Here is a 12,687-nt window from a genome sequence, read left to right on the forward strand (position 1 = left end):
CTATTATCTGATGGTAAAGGTATGCAGCTCTGTACAGGCTGCGCGCTGGGGCCCCCTACAGGAAGCTCAGGGAAAAGCTTCTCTGACGTCTCCCGAATTTCTAGGAATGCCCCTTCCCTGTTACTATATTTGGAGGTAGTTTCTAGGAAAATAATTTTCAGAGGATCTGGACTTCAGTACAGCTCCATATTCAGAACCGCTTTAAGGATTTGTAGTGTGCAGCAAAGTCTGGAGCCTTGCTTTTGGATCATCATCATGATTTGCACATTGTTGCAGAAAGCAGAATACATTTAAAGGGCACTTGTGGCAAAGCAACGTGTGACTTGGAAAGCTGGGGAAAAAAAAGACTTTTTGGATCGCCTGTGCAAGCCACTACTGGATTTTCACCCCTGATGTGGCCTCTGTGGTGTGACCATGATGAAGAAATGTTACTGGCAATGTGATCTCTATGCCAGGAGCCCCAGCAAGCAGCAAGATGTGCACATCCTGCCCTCCACACACTGTAAGTTGCCCTCCTTTTCTCCTGATTTCTATTAATAAGCCACAGCTTGGACACACAATGCATGGGCTGCTGAGCACCAGGACTTCTGCAGGTGAGCCACATGTCAAATGTCAGCTTTGTCAATCATGTGCTCCATCTGGATAGCACTATATGGATATACATAGGATGGATAGAGATATATATAGGATATAGGGAGTATATATATAGGATGTATGGAGAATATATTTAGGATATAGGGAGATATAGATAGGATATATAGAGTATATGGATATACATAGGATGGATATAGATATGTATAGGATATAGAGAGTATACATAGGATGTATAGAGAATATATATAGGATATAGAGAGTATATAGATAAGATATATATAGAGTATATACATAGGATATATAGAGATATAAATAGGATATATAGAGTATATGGATATACATAGGATGTATGAAGAATATATATAGGACATAGAGAGTATATGGATATACAAAGGATATATAGAGATATACATAGGATGTATAGAGAATATAGATAAGATATATAGAGTATATAGATATAGATAAGATATATAGAGTATATAGATAGGATATATAGACATACATAAGATATATAGAGTATATACAGTGTCTGACATTCAGCTGCAGTCTCTTGTTGTACAAGCTGCCTGTTAAAGCAACAGATCTCAGCTGATCATTGTGATCCTCCTGTACCTTGTCCTGCTCCACCATGCATTGATTGCCCTATCTATGGGATTTATTCCTTTCTATTTCTTCTGTCTCTCTGTCTAGCTAGATCTGCTAAAACTGTGCAAATAGAGCGATAAATCTTTTTCTGGTTAACAGTTAACTTTTAAAAAATGTTGGGGGTTTGTGCACATTTCAAATAGTCTGACACACCCACCAGGACTCATGTCTGTACATAATATTACATAACCTAGAACAATCATTATCATGTCATATTCAATGTTTGCAGGCAAAGGAATTCAGCTGAGATCTGAGCATTAGATTAAAGAAAGTGGCAAAACACAATTATTACTGTGATCTGCACAATTCACTTGTGATAGTCCCTCCTGTGACACCTATTAGTATACAGGTTGAAGGCCTGCAGATTTTATACTAGACCGTACCCGCCACTTGTGTGTTGGTCTGAATATAATTGTAGATCTATGCATAAAATAATATGAATTAACTGTATTTCACATGTTTTTATTTTGGTATTTATTCTCCCTTTCTTGGAGACTATTTGGATTTTTACACACCCATCTGTCTAATTGTATTCCCCATAACTATGTTTTTACCGCTGCCTTAAAAGCGTGCATTCTCCGTTAAATTTAGAATAAAACCAAACTACTATAATATATAGCACAATATTTCTGCAGCTTTTTAGTGATAAAAATATATACATTAACGTGTATCGGTCTTTATTGCTAAGTTCCCAGGAAGGAAAATTCTGCATAATGCCTTAATAATGCTCATCGGCAGCTGTACGTCATTAAAAGTACATATATCTCATATAGTGACCGATACTTTTACAATCCCTTATAAAGTTATCAAGTTTAAATAATCATTTGTGAACGCTTCCTAAATTGTAGATATTTTACATGGTAAAGTTTTATGGTAATGAAAACAATTTTCTATACATTTCGAATCATGCAATTATTCTACCAGTTGGTCCTTTTTTTTTTGGGTTGGGGCCGAGGCGCCTGCAATCAATGAGCCAAGCCAAAGCTAACAAAATAAAGGATGACAGCTACATTTGGAAAGAACTTGAATTGTCTCTTCTTCTGACATAAACCCCTGTGTATGTTATTAATACGTTTTTGTTGCTGAGGCACGTGATAAGTGGCTGATGGTCTTTGGTGAACTATTGAACTCCCAAGGCTCAGAAAGAGTTAACATATCAGCTTTACATTTGAAAATGCATTCCTTTCTATCATACATATTTTTTTCAGTTGGGAAAAAGTATGGGCGTATTTCTTTCTGTGAGTGTATGTGCATATAGAAAGTTACGGTGTGTGAGTATTCATATAATATATATAGATTTTTGTATATTGTTTTAGAAATTGGGTGTATAGGAATGATATTGGTTTCTATTCTACCTTCCAAATTAAGAACCTTGGAGAAACTTTGTCATGTGTCAAGTCCTCCAATAAATTCGCCATCGCTGAGACCAATGTGGCTTCAGATTCGGGATTTTGGGAGCGAGATGAGCTAATTTTTTATCCAACTGGCCCACAAAGTCCCGCTTCTGGGTGTCACCAATTTCTTTGAAAAAAAAAAAAAAAATCTTTTTTTGTACTAAAAAATGTTGCATGAAAAATAACAAAATCAGCTTTTTCCACAGTTGAGCTTTTTTTTTTTATCAAATATGTTTTTTAAAAAAATGTAAGATATAGCCAAAAAAATACATGTCTTTTCCAGATATAGGCATAAATGTTGCTAAAAATTATTTTTTATTTGGTTTTAAATTAAAATGTTGATTGTATTTTAGACTGTGATGCCAAAACAGTAGCAAACTCGGAGTAATTTCTGTAACATTTATTTTCTATTTTACTGTCTTATATATATATATAAATGTTTTTTTTTACTATTTTTTTTTCTTTATAATACTATTTGGCCTACGTAAGTCTTTCAGCAATGTGTTTATTTTTTTCTGTCTAGTATTATTAATTTAAAAGAAAGTTTAACTTTTCATAACAGATATTGTGATTTGAGTGGTATATTACATTCTTTCCTCAATACAAACCTTATAATCGGATATATTATATGGCTGCCTGAAGCTTAAGTTACTGAACTCCAAAAATATTGTTTTTATCCTACTGGGAAGTAAAAATAAGCAAATATATAAAGTTCTGAATTTTTTAATGAGTTTATCAGTTCAGTTTATTATTAATAGACTGCTAATGTAAACTGAAACAATCTACTGTCAAGTAAACTCAAAATAAATAAAATATTATATATATATCAATGAATTTATATAAATTAGTCAGGTGTTTTCTCTGGACACTATGGCTGTATTTATTTTCTTTTACTTGCTCTAGTCTATCTCAGTTAAGATTTATGGCCTGTTCTGAGGAACTGCGCAAATATAGATATTAATGCATTTCATTTGCAGCTGTCTTCAAATTTTAAAATATGCTGTCAATAGGTTATGTGTGTGTAATTAAAGTCGTTGCGGTGTGTTAGGGGTTAACACGCACATCAAAAGTCACTTACTGTTCAGGCAAAGAATTTTAAAGTACATTTTTGGAGACAAGAAAATCTTGCAAAGGATCGGATTTCGTTGAGCTGTTATTTACTGGAGGAGAACAGCTTGTGGCATTTTTAACACTTCTGTGTTTGTAAGTGAGAGCTCTAATTAATATTGCATCTTTGCATGTGGCAGATCTGAGGCTTTAACACTTCTGTGCAGTAACTTACCATTTGCGTCAGCTTCTGGTGTTTGCTTTATGGCAGTTAGGAAATAATGAATGGCAGGCCTTTGATGCGTATATTTACTACAGGCTGCGTTTTATTCTGTGGCCTACTTTAAAGTCTTGCATTGCAATGCATTTCAAAACTGTTTTATCATGTACCTTGTCATTCCATAATGTCACAACCATAGGCTGTTGTGGTCACTTTAATGCAACTGGTTTTGATAATCTGACCAGTAAGATAGAGGTAACTTTTTTTTTACAGTAGTATTTTGGTCACCCCTGTGTGTTGAGGAATGTTTCTAATTGCGTAAAACTTATGTGATGTCAATAAACTAAAATATTGTGTGACACGATCGTACACATACATACAAATCCTTCATATGTTACTATAATATAACACTATATGTCCAAATGCACTACATTATTAAAGGGAAAGAGCTTTGTGAAGCTTATAAAGCTATTTTAATCCAATTTTATTATTCTTTTAAATCCAACTGTATCCATTTGCCCGTGGCAAAATAAAACTCATTGGACCCCACCACCTTTGTAAAAGAGGAACTAAACTTTACATTTCAAACTATTTGGCCCTTGTGAGATTCAGTGAGTTTAGAAAATGCCACAAGGACAGATAAGAAGAAGATAAGAGCTTCATTGTCTGTAGGATTTGTGGGGAACCCCAGTTTTGTTGGGTTTGGGGACCCATTTGCTGCATCAGTAAAACACTGCAAATGGATTACAGAGAATTACGTTCAGAATATCTCCACCTAGCATATAAAGGTATTTGAAACAAAACAGAATATCTAAGCTGGTACAAAACTCTTTGTTATTTTGTAAAACTGTTGATTTTCTATTCTGTTTTGGGAAATGGAACAACTAATACAGAGGTCGGCAAACTCTGGCCTTTGGGCCGGATATGGCCTAGCCGGTGGTTTGTTCCAGCCTTACGCCCCCTGCCCGATCCGGCCTAATGCCTCTGCAATGCATACGAAGGAGAGGGATTTCCCTTCAGGGGGCATTCCTAGTGGGGGGTGGACTCAGAGAATCCGGCCTAGTGTTCTACTGCCCACCCCACAAATGGCCTAGTGGCCGAAAAAGTTTGCTGAACTAAGAGATTTGGGGAACTGAAATACTTCAAACAGTTTTTATTCATAATAGAGCTGCTGTGTAAATTCTAGATCCATATTAAAGGTATGGCAATGCCAAAAAAGAAGCTTTCATATTGTAACCTTTATATGAAATATCGCAGCCGGAATCTAGAGGCTGCGAGTAAAACCTTCTCGGCATTGCTCTAGTTTGCCAGCTTGTTCCAATGTGTTTTTTGTGAAAGGATATGTCTGCTGAAATACTATAGGAAGATTAATTTAAGCAAGACAGAGGCCTAGAAATGACTATAACATGCTTCAATGTCTGGAAAAAATAAACTTTTACCCTTGTGCTCTGATTTAAATTTTTTAAAGTTTTCTGTAATATGAGTTTAAATATTAAATAAGGGCTTAATCGTGATTTCACTGCTAAGCATATGCTTGGGGAATTCCTGCATACATTTTTTTTGCTTGCCCCGCATGCAGTGTTTTACTTACGTCAGGCAATACATTGCACTGCAGGTGTTGTATTAGCTTAGAACTGGCAAGAGTCTTCATACATGACCAATGTCACATTTACCTTTTCCTCTCTCCTGGGCATGCGGACAGTTCTGGCGCTTGGCGTGCCTCTGTTTCCAAGCTTTATCAGTTCCGTCCAATCCGCTAGCCAATCAGAAAATAGCCTTTTGACCAGCCCTGAATATTTAGCTAGCTCACACACTGCACTCAGTGTTCATGCGACATGTCTCCATTGTGCCGAGCCCCTAGTTCTGTGATCTAGTTCCGGTTCACCTGGTTCCTAATTCTCTATTTCCTGTGTCCCGCTCCTGTGTTAACCCCTCGTTGTCCAGTCTGTTGGTTCCCAGCCATCTTCCCTGTGCTGTTCCAGTGTTCCTGTCTGAATGTGGATATCCATGAGTCACCTGTGCCTCCTGTTGCTTCCAGTGTCCCCTGTGTTCCCTGTGCCTGCAGTGGCCCCCATGTCACTGGTGTCTGTGTTCTAGATCCCTGGCATGTGACCTGACCTCTCCTGCTTGCTGCCTGCCTTGACCCCGAACTTCCTTGACTATCCTTCTGCTTTGTGATTTGGTACTATGATGTTGCCAAGGGCCACAACCTGGCAGTAACCAGCGGCACAACATCCTTACCATCAGAGGCTCTGGAGAAAACCTGGTTACTGCTTAGACTCTGCGCCTTGGCCCTTCTCAGGGCTCACACCACCTCCGTGCAAGCCGTAGCGCCCCCTAGTGGTCCTGTCTCTCCGTGCGTGACAGTCGCTGCTTTCTTACAATTTTACATGGCGAAATGTAAATAACTAAATATTCGTTGCTGGGGCAGAATTTTGTTTACAATGTAAAGAAATGTACTGTATTCAGCATGCTGGGTAATATTTTACAGAGGTTTGGCCACCAATCCAGGAGCTTTCAGGTGTCATACTTCTCTGTAATACACCTTTATCTCTTTATGAGTTAAAACATTTACAGATCTATTTTACACTTCACTGGGGAAAATGTTAAATGAATAGAAAGGTTGGAATTATGTTCTGGATATCTGTCACAAACCAAAATATCTGTGTGGGAAGTTTTAATGAAATTTGCCAATTTTTTGCCTTTAGGGCTATATACTGGTTCAGAAAATGGCAGCAACATCTATTAAAGTGAAGATAATTTGATTAAGCAGCCCTGCCCCAGAACTATATGCCATAAATCAGTCCAAAATGCTATCTTTTATCTGAGACTTATGACTCTGTTATGTGGTTTTGTGGAATTTTGACTTTATGAATATTCTAATACTCACATGCAAGCTGGCTTTGTTCTTTCATATAACATGATATTATATATATATATATATATATATATATATATATATATATATAATTTTGTTGTGTTGATGTGCCATTATTCCAAATACCACCCCAGTGCACCTTGTTAACAGCAGCGCAGCACAGACTGGTGCAATTGCAGCATGGTGCACTAAGTTGCATGGCATGGCTCCCAGCAAATTGCATTTGGGTGACATTCATAATGAAAGGCAATACATTGTTCTAAAGACGCCAGAATTTTTGGTGCATTGTTGTGTTGTTAATGTGAGTTGATATGTTTCTGTGCATTATGTTGCGCTATCATGTAGGGTTGCAGTGCTTTATTATCACTTGTGTTAACCTGTGATGCATTAAAGAAGACTATTCTAAAAAAAGCATTAACATGTATGCCTTATTACACCTCAAAGATCTAACTGCACCCTAATGCATAATGATGTGCGCTAGGTGTGAAATAATAAGAACCACAGACTGCTGACTAAATAAATGAAAAGCAGAACTGCAGTTCTTAAATTAAACACAACAAACAAGCAGGACTTTTGATGTAGAAGGGACACGCAATGAAAAAAATTGTGATCAGGCAGGTACAAAATTTATTTTATTGCAGAAAGGAAATTGCTTGCAATAACGGACTTGCCTGGTCAAGTTTTTTATTTTTGCACTTTAGTCATGCTTTGGAAAGAATTCCTTATACGAGGCATGCTTACCAATCACTTTCCTATTTAGCGCATGAGAAACTATTAACTGCGGGTGCAGTAAATTGACAATTGTGTCATTATTAAAGTGGGTAAAGTTGTTTGGGTTTCAGCTATTATATTGTATTTGTAATCCATAAACGCACTGCGAGTATTAAAATTATGAGAAATGAAGAACTGCAGTTTTAACAAGAGATAGGAGTTTGTGTGACTGCGCTGTTTGTCACTTTTCCTTTAGGAACAATATATATCGCTGCACTCACTGGAAGCTTGTCTTGGACTTTCAGCTCCTGAGCAGGGTTGATATAAAACATTTTCTCATTATTTGGTAAGAATGCATAGGGATGTGTGAAATACAGAACCATCCTGGTTGCCAACCACACTAGAGTTCACATTCGAGTTCCCGTGTCAGAATTGTTGATATAACTTGGTATGTGTTGCCGGACTTTGCCTAACAATCAGTCTACACATCTGTTTAGCAGAAGAGGTCAGTTTCACCAAAATTTCTGTTTTGAACAAGTACTGTTTGATATCTCTGGGAGACTGCAGTGGGGAGATTTCCCAGCAGGACATTTAGTCACCTTTCCCCCAATAGGGCTGTAATAAGATGGCCCATCTCTCTCGGCTAGGAAGAAAGCAATGGTTTGGGGCACTGGACCTCCTAGAATAGCAAATGTTCTCAGTCCAGTCCTAAGCAGTGTAGAGGAAATAAATCTCTTTAGGCAGCTTTCCCAGAAGTGATGGTTGAGTAGGGACTAGGTGTGCAGAATGAGGCAAATACATAAAGAATAAAGCCCATATTCAGTTATATTCAGACTTCTTACATCATAAAAACTTCTATTTTTTAGGGGTTACAGAGAGTCCTTCTTCATCAGAGTTTGGTACTTTTGAATTAAATGTGTACCGGAATCCTGAGGGTTATTTAGTCTGATGTTCACCCCCAGATGCTGGTTAGTCCCTATTTGCTAGACTCTTCAGTTATGTTTGTGATATTATGAATAACCAAACAGGAACATGTGATAATCATATGGCTTTGTAATTACTTCAGCTGTTCAATGGAAATGGGAACTCAAGTATGGCCTGTTCTTTCTTATTTTTATTTCTGGGGCAACATGCAGAATAGGTTTTTGCTTATATTATCATTTTTATTTTTACTCAATGAAAAACATATTTTGCTGCTCTATTTGACCATTTTTGTATTGGCTCATGTTACATCTTATCTTATACAGCGTGTGCATGCATGGGACTGGCTGATGGTAGCTCTGTGAGTCGGCTCCGTTCTGTGCAGGGACAAAGAGGCTTATCAGGAGCTTACCTGTCGGCAAATTGCATCTTCTCAGCTCTCCATCCTCGATCACTGAGCTACACGTGTGCCCAACCTGATGACTTCCAGGACCAAACACAAGCAATATAAGCTGTCCTCTAAGGTGGCTCTAGCCAGGGCTACAGGCAGGATGCAGTAAGTGAGTCTGTTATGTTCCTGGACAGTTCTCCCTCTTTATCCTCACAGCAGCTTCTACCAACTCAGTAGGGCATGCCGAAAGATTTCAGGCAATTCTGCCCTCAGCTCTCGATGTCACGCTTAAGAGGAGCCGAAGGAATTAGGCCATCGCACAGTGTAACTTGAGCACTGCAAGGATGATGTAACCACTGTGCTTGAGGGCCATGAAGAGTACTTGGACCTCTTGAAACAAGAAATTCAGGTACTGCACCATAAATTGGAGGACATGGAGAATAGGTCCCGCCATCCTAATCTAAGGATCAGAGGGCTCCCAGAATCTATCATCGATAGCCACGGCCATGTTCCAGGAATTGTGCTGGATATATCGCACTCATGCCAAGCCTAAGCCTGATGGCCCACCAAAGACATAGTGGTGAAATTCCACCACTATCGTACCAAGGATAAACTCCTGCAAGTGGACTGCACTAAGGAAGCCGTGTCATTTCAAGGTCATGCATACCAGTTATTCACTGACCTGGCACTTGCTACTATTTAACCTAAACCTAATTTGTGCATTCTCCAAGACCAGAAAATAATGTATGGATGGAGTTACCCCTTCAAATTACTCTTCTCATTTAGTGGGATAAGTCAAGTGATCACCACAGTTTCTGAGGCCTACGACCGCTTCCAATCCCTAGGCCTACCTATTCAGGCCATTGCAACTGCACCCGAGGGATCGAAGTCTCCAAGTTCAGGTATAGTCAAGTTTGACGCCATCCTTTTGGTACTTTTGGGCCTCTCTCTTGCCTTAAGTTAAGCACCTGGAAAGCGTGAGTTCCCACTTTATCAGTGGAAAGTTCTATTGTGTATAAGTGAACTTCTGTGTTTTTTTCCAATTTTTTGTATGAATAATATATGTTGACAGTTCTTTTGTTATGCTAATCACTTGAATGTCTCTTTGTCCCGCACGGCAGTGACTGTGGACTCCATGCACTGTAGTTTTAACGCCTCTGCGGTTGAAGCAAACTACAAGCTGGTGCTGTGCTGGTATATGGAGCCAGTCCGTTTAGAGAAAATTAAGCCTGACCAATGGTCTACATGCTTTTGCGGCTGGCACCCTTTACCTTGTATGGTGGGAATGCCCTAAACTGCGGAGATTCTGGACTCACCTATACCACATGGCAAACATCTTGGTGGGCAAATGTTTTCCTAAACACCCAGCGGAGGCACTACTCAATTTGAAACCATTTTGCGAACATAATTTCGCCTGTTGAATTACCTTTTTTACTGCGCCCAAGATGGTAATAGCAAAGGCCTTGTGGTCTTTGTTACACTGATTCAATCGGCATATTAGATTTTTGTCATGTAATGACCAGCCCCCCTGTTGTACTCTCTACTAACCCCCAACCCTTTTGGGTCCTCTCTTTCTTCTCTTTCTTACTTTATTTCCTTTTCCTCTTGGTACAGTTGTTTGTTGAAATTAGTTGCACTCCAACGTTATCTCAGGGTGACTTTGAGTGGCTGTCCCATCGGTTAGGGGGGCAGCTTCAGATGGGGGGTCCCCCACTTCTCCCATTGCTTTTGTTTACTCTCCAATGACTATAGCCATAATTAAAGAAGAATCCCTGAACTTTGGTTTTTGAATGTTTAACGCAACCACTCTTTGAGGGTGGCCCTAAGCAGTTATCAATCCAGTCATGTTTGGAGATTGGACTAAATATATTTTTTGCACACCCCATAAGTCTCATCTTGTGACATGTTTGTTTTCTAAGTTGTAATGTTGATTGTGAAAGTTTATTTGTGAAATTTAATAAAAAATGACTGGAAAAAAAACCCAAAAAACTATAATAATAATAAAACAATAATAATATATTGATAATGATTCGTCTGACTGTTGATGTAGATAGTGATTTTAGATGAATGAAATGCAATCATTATAGTGAATGGAAGAAGCTAAGAACATTAGAGAGGGTAAAGCAATGGCCAAGATGTCTGTCTGACTGCTCAATTCACAGAATACCCAACCTAATTCTGTTTGTGTAGTTGTAATGTAAATTGTTTTATTGATTTGCAATTGCTTTATTTGTACCTGTGTACAAGGACAGATGTTTGTCTCAACATAATATTAGTAAGTTACTGTATAATATCCCCACTGTGAGCTAATCACAAACAAGACAAAAAAAAAAAACAAATTTTTATGGAGCCTAGACATTCATTATATGATATGATATGCAAAAAGAAATAACTGCGGAGTTTGTGCTGGTCATTAAAGAGTTACAGGAGTTTGCAGATGAGCTCAGTCACAGCTGTGTTTAGCAAAAGATTTATTCTGCAAGTCATGCAAACCGCCCCTTCTCCCATCTCCAAGCCTCCTGCACAGGAACTAGCAAAGAAAGTCTGTTCGTATCTAGGAGTGGTCTGTATGTTGGATGTCCTTAATTACTACTTAACTACAGCACTACCTGTATACACTTTCATCAGTGAAGCTAAGTGATCCAGAAAACCTGAAATGGATTTCTTAAAAGTAATTTATTTGTTAGCAAATGTTTAATTCCCGGACCAGATCCATTCCAGGTGTGCTGGATCACCCAGCTTCACTGATGAAAGTGTATTCTCTCCAGCCTTGCAAAGCTTTAATAGGTCAGGCGCAATGTACTCCATGGACAGTGGATATTAGGATGCATCTACAGCAAGAATTACAGCTCATTCTATTTATCATTATTTTTATCAATAAACAGGATTTATAAAGTGCCATCATATTACGCATCCAGGACACAATAGAGTGATCACACCATACTGCAATACTGAAAGGCTAGACCAAATTTAAACGATTTTGGTAATTATAACACACTATTTTTATTTTCTGGAACAGTCTACGACATCTAAAGTGTAGTGTAGGTCTAAAATATAGTTCCTTCTGAACTGTCTACATAGTAAAATGTATGTTGTGTTAAATCGTTGTGTTAAATTATTGTAGGTATGGAGCGTAAATTGCATAGTTAATCTAGAAATGGTCACAGTAGAAAAAACTTTCTTTCTTAATGTTTAAATGATGTGTTTAATGACTGTGTGAGTACATTTAGCTTCTTGGTACTGTCATTTATTCATTTTTTAAACTTATGTTAAAAGGGGAGGCTTGGCCTAATAATAAAAAATATGTGACTTGGCAGCAAACAAGACATTTATTTTTTAATTGTTAACAGTATCAACTCTTCTTCGGTGCATTTTACTGTATTTTACAATTAACAATTTTGCATGTAAAACTTATAATATATAATATATATATAATATATTATACTCCTAATAAATGTCACGTTTAGCTTTTTATTTAGATAGACATATAAATATGCTATAAAAAAACCAAAATATAAAAAAAAAAAAATATTTTAAATATAATTTTTTTTCTGCATGGTAATACCTTGAAGTTTTTACATGAATGCTTTTGTGTATGTTATTGTGGGCTTTATTGAGAGCAGTGTTTGTGCTATGTACCAATTTATCATGTTGGGGCAGAAAAGTAGAAATGGAGACTTTGCACATCTTAGCATTATACAGAACAATTATTGAGAAACAAAGAATTAGCTCTTTAAAACATATCAGCAATGTTATGGGCTCTTTCCTTGTGTTGTGGCACCAATGTCCAAGAATTTACTGACGTGTTTTACACTGACAAGTGGAATAATTGCCATGTCCATGCAGCGTCTGAGTGCGCTACGAATTGCAGCCAGTCAGCAGAGCA

General features: G+C 37.8%; 1 long non-coding RNA gene across 2 annotated transcripts in view; it reads left to right on the forward strand.

The window, feature by feature from the left end:
• Nucleotides 1–213: 213 nt before the first annotated feature.
• The window catches only part of LOC140335991 (uncharacterized), a 50,431-nt gene continuing 37,957 nt past the window's right edge, over nucleotides 214–12,687 (forward strand). For both annotated transcript variants that reach the window (XR_011921794.1, XR_011921793.1), the window contains exon 1: nucleotides 214–502. This is a non-coding gene — a long non-coding RNA (uncharacterized lncRNA). The remainder of the gene's footprint in view (nucleotides 503–12,687) is intronic.

This window comes from Pyxicephalus adspersus, chromosome 7, assembly GCF_032062135.1.
Source record: "Pyxicephalus adspersus chromosome 7, UCB_Pads_2.0, whole genome shotgun sequence".
Lineage (NCBI taxonomy): Eukaryota > Metazoa > Chordata > Amphibia > Anura > Pyxicephalidae > Pyxicephalus > Pyxicephalus adspersus.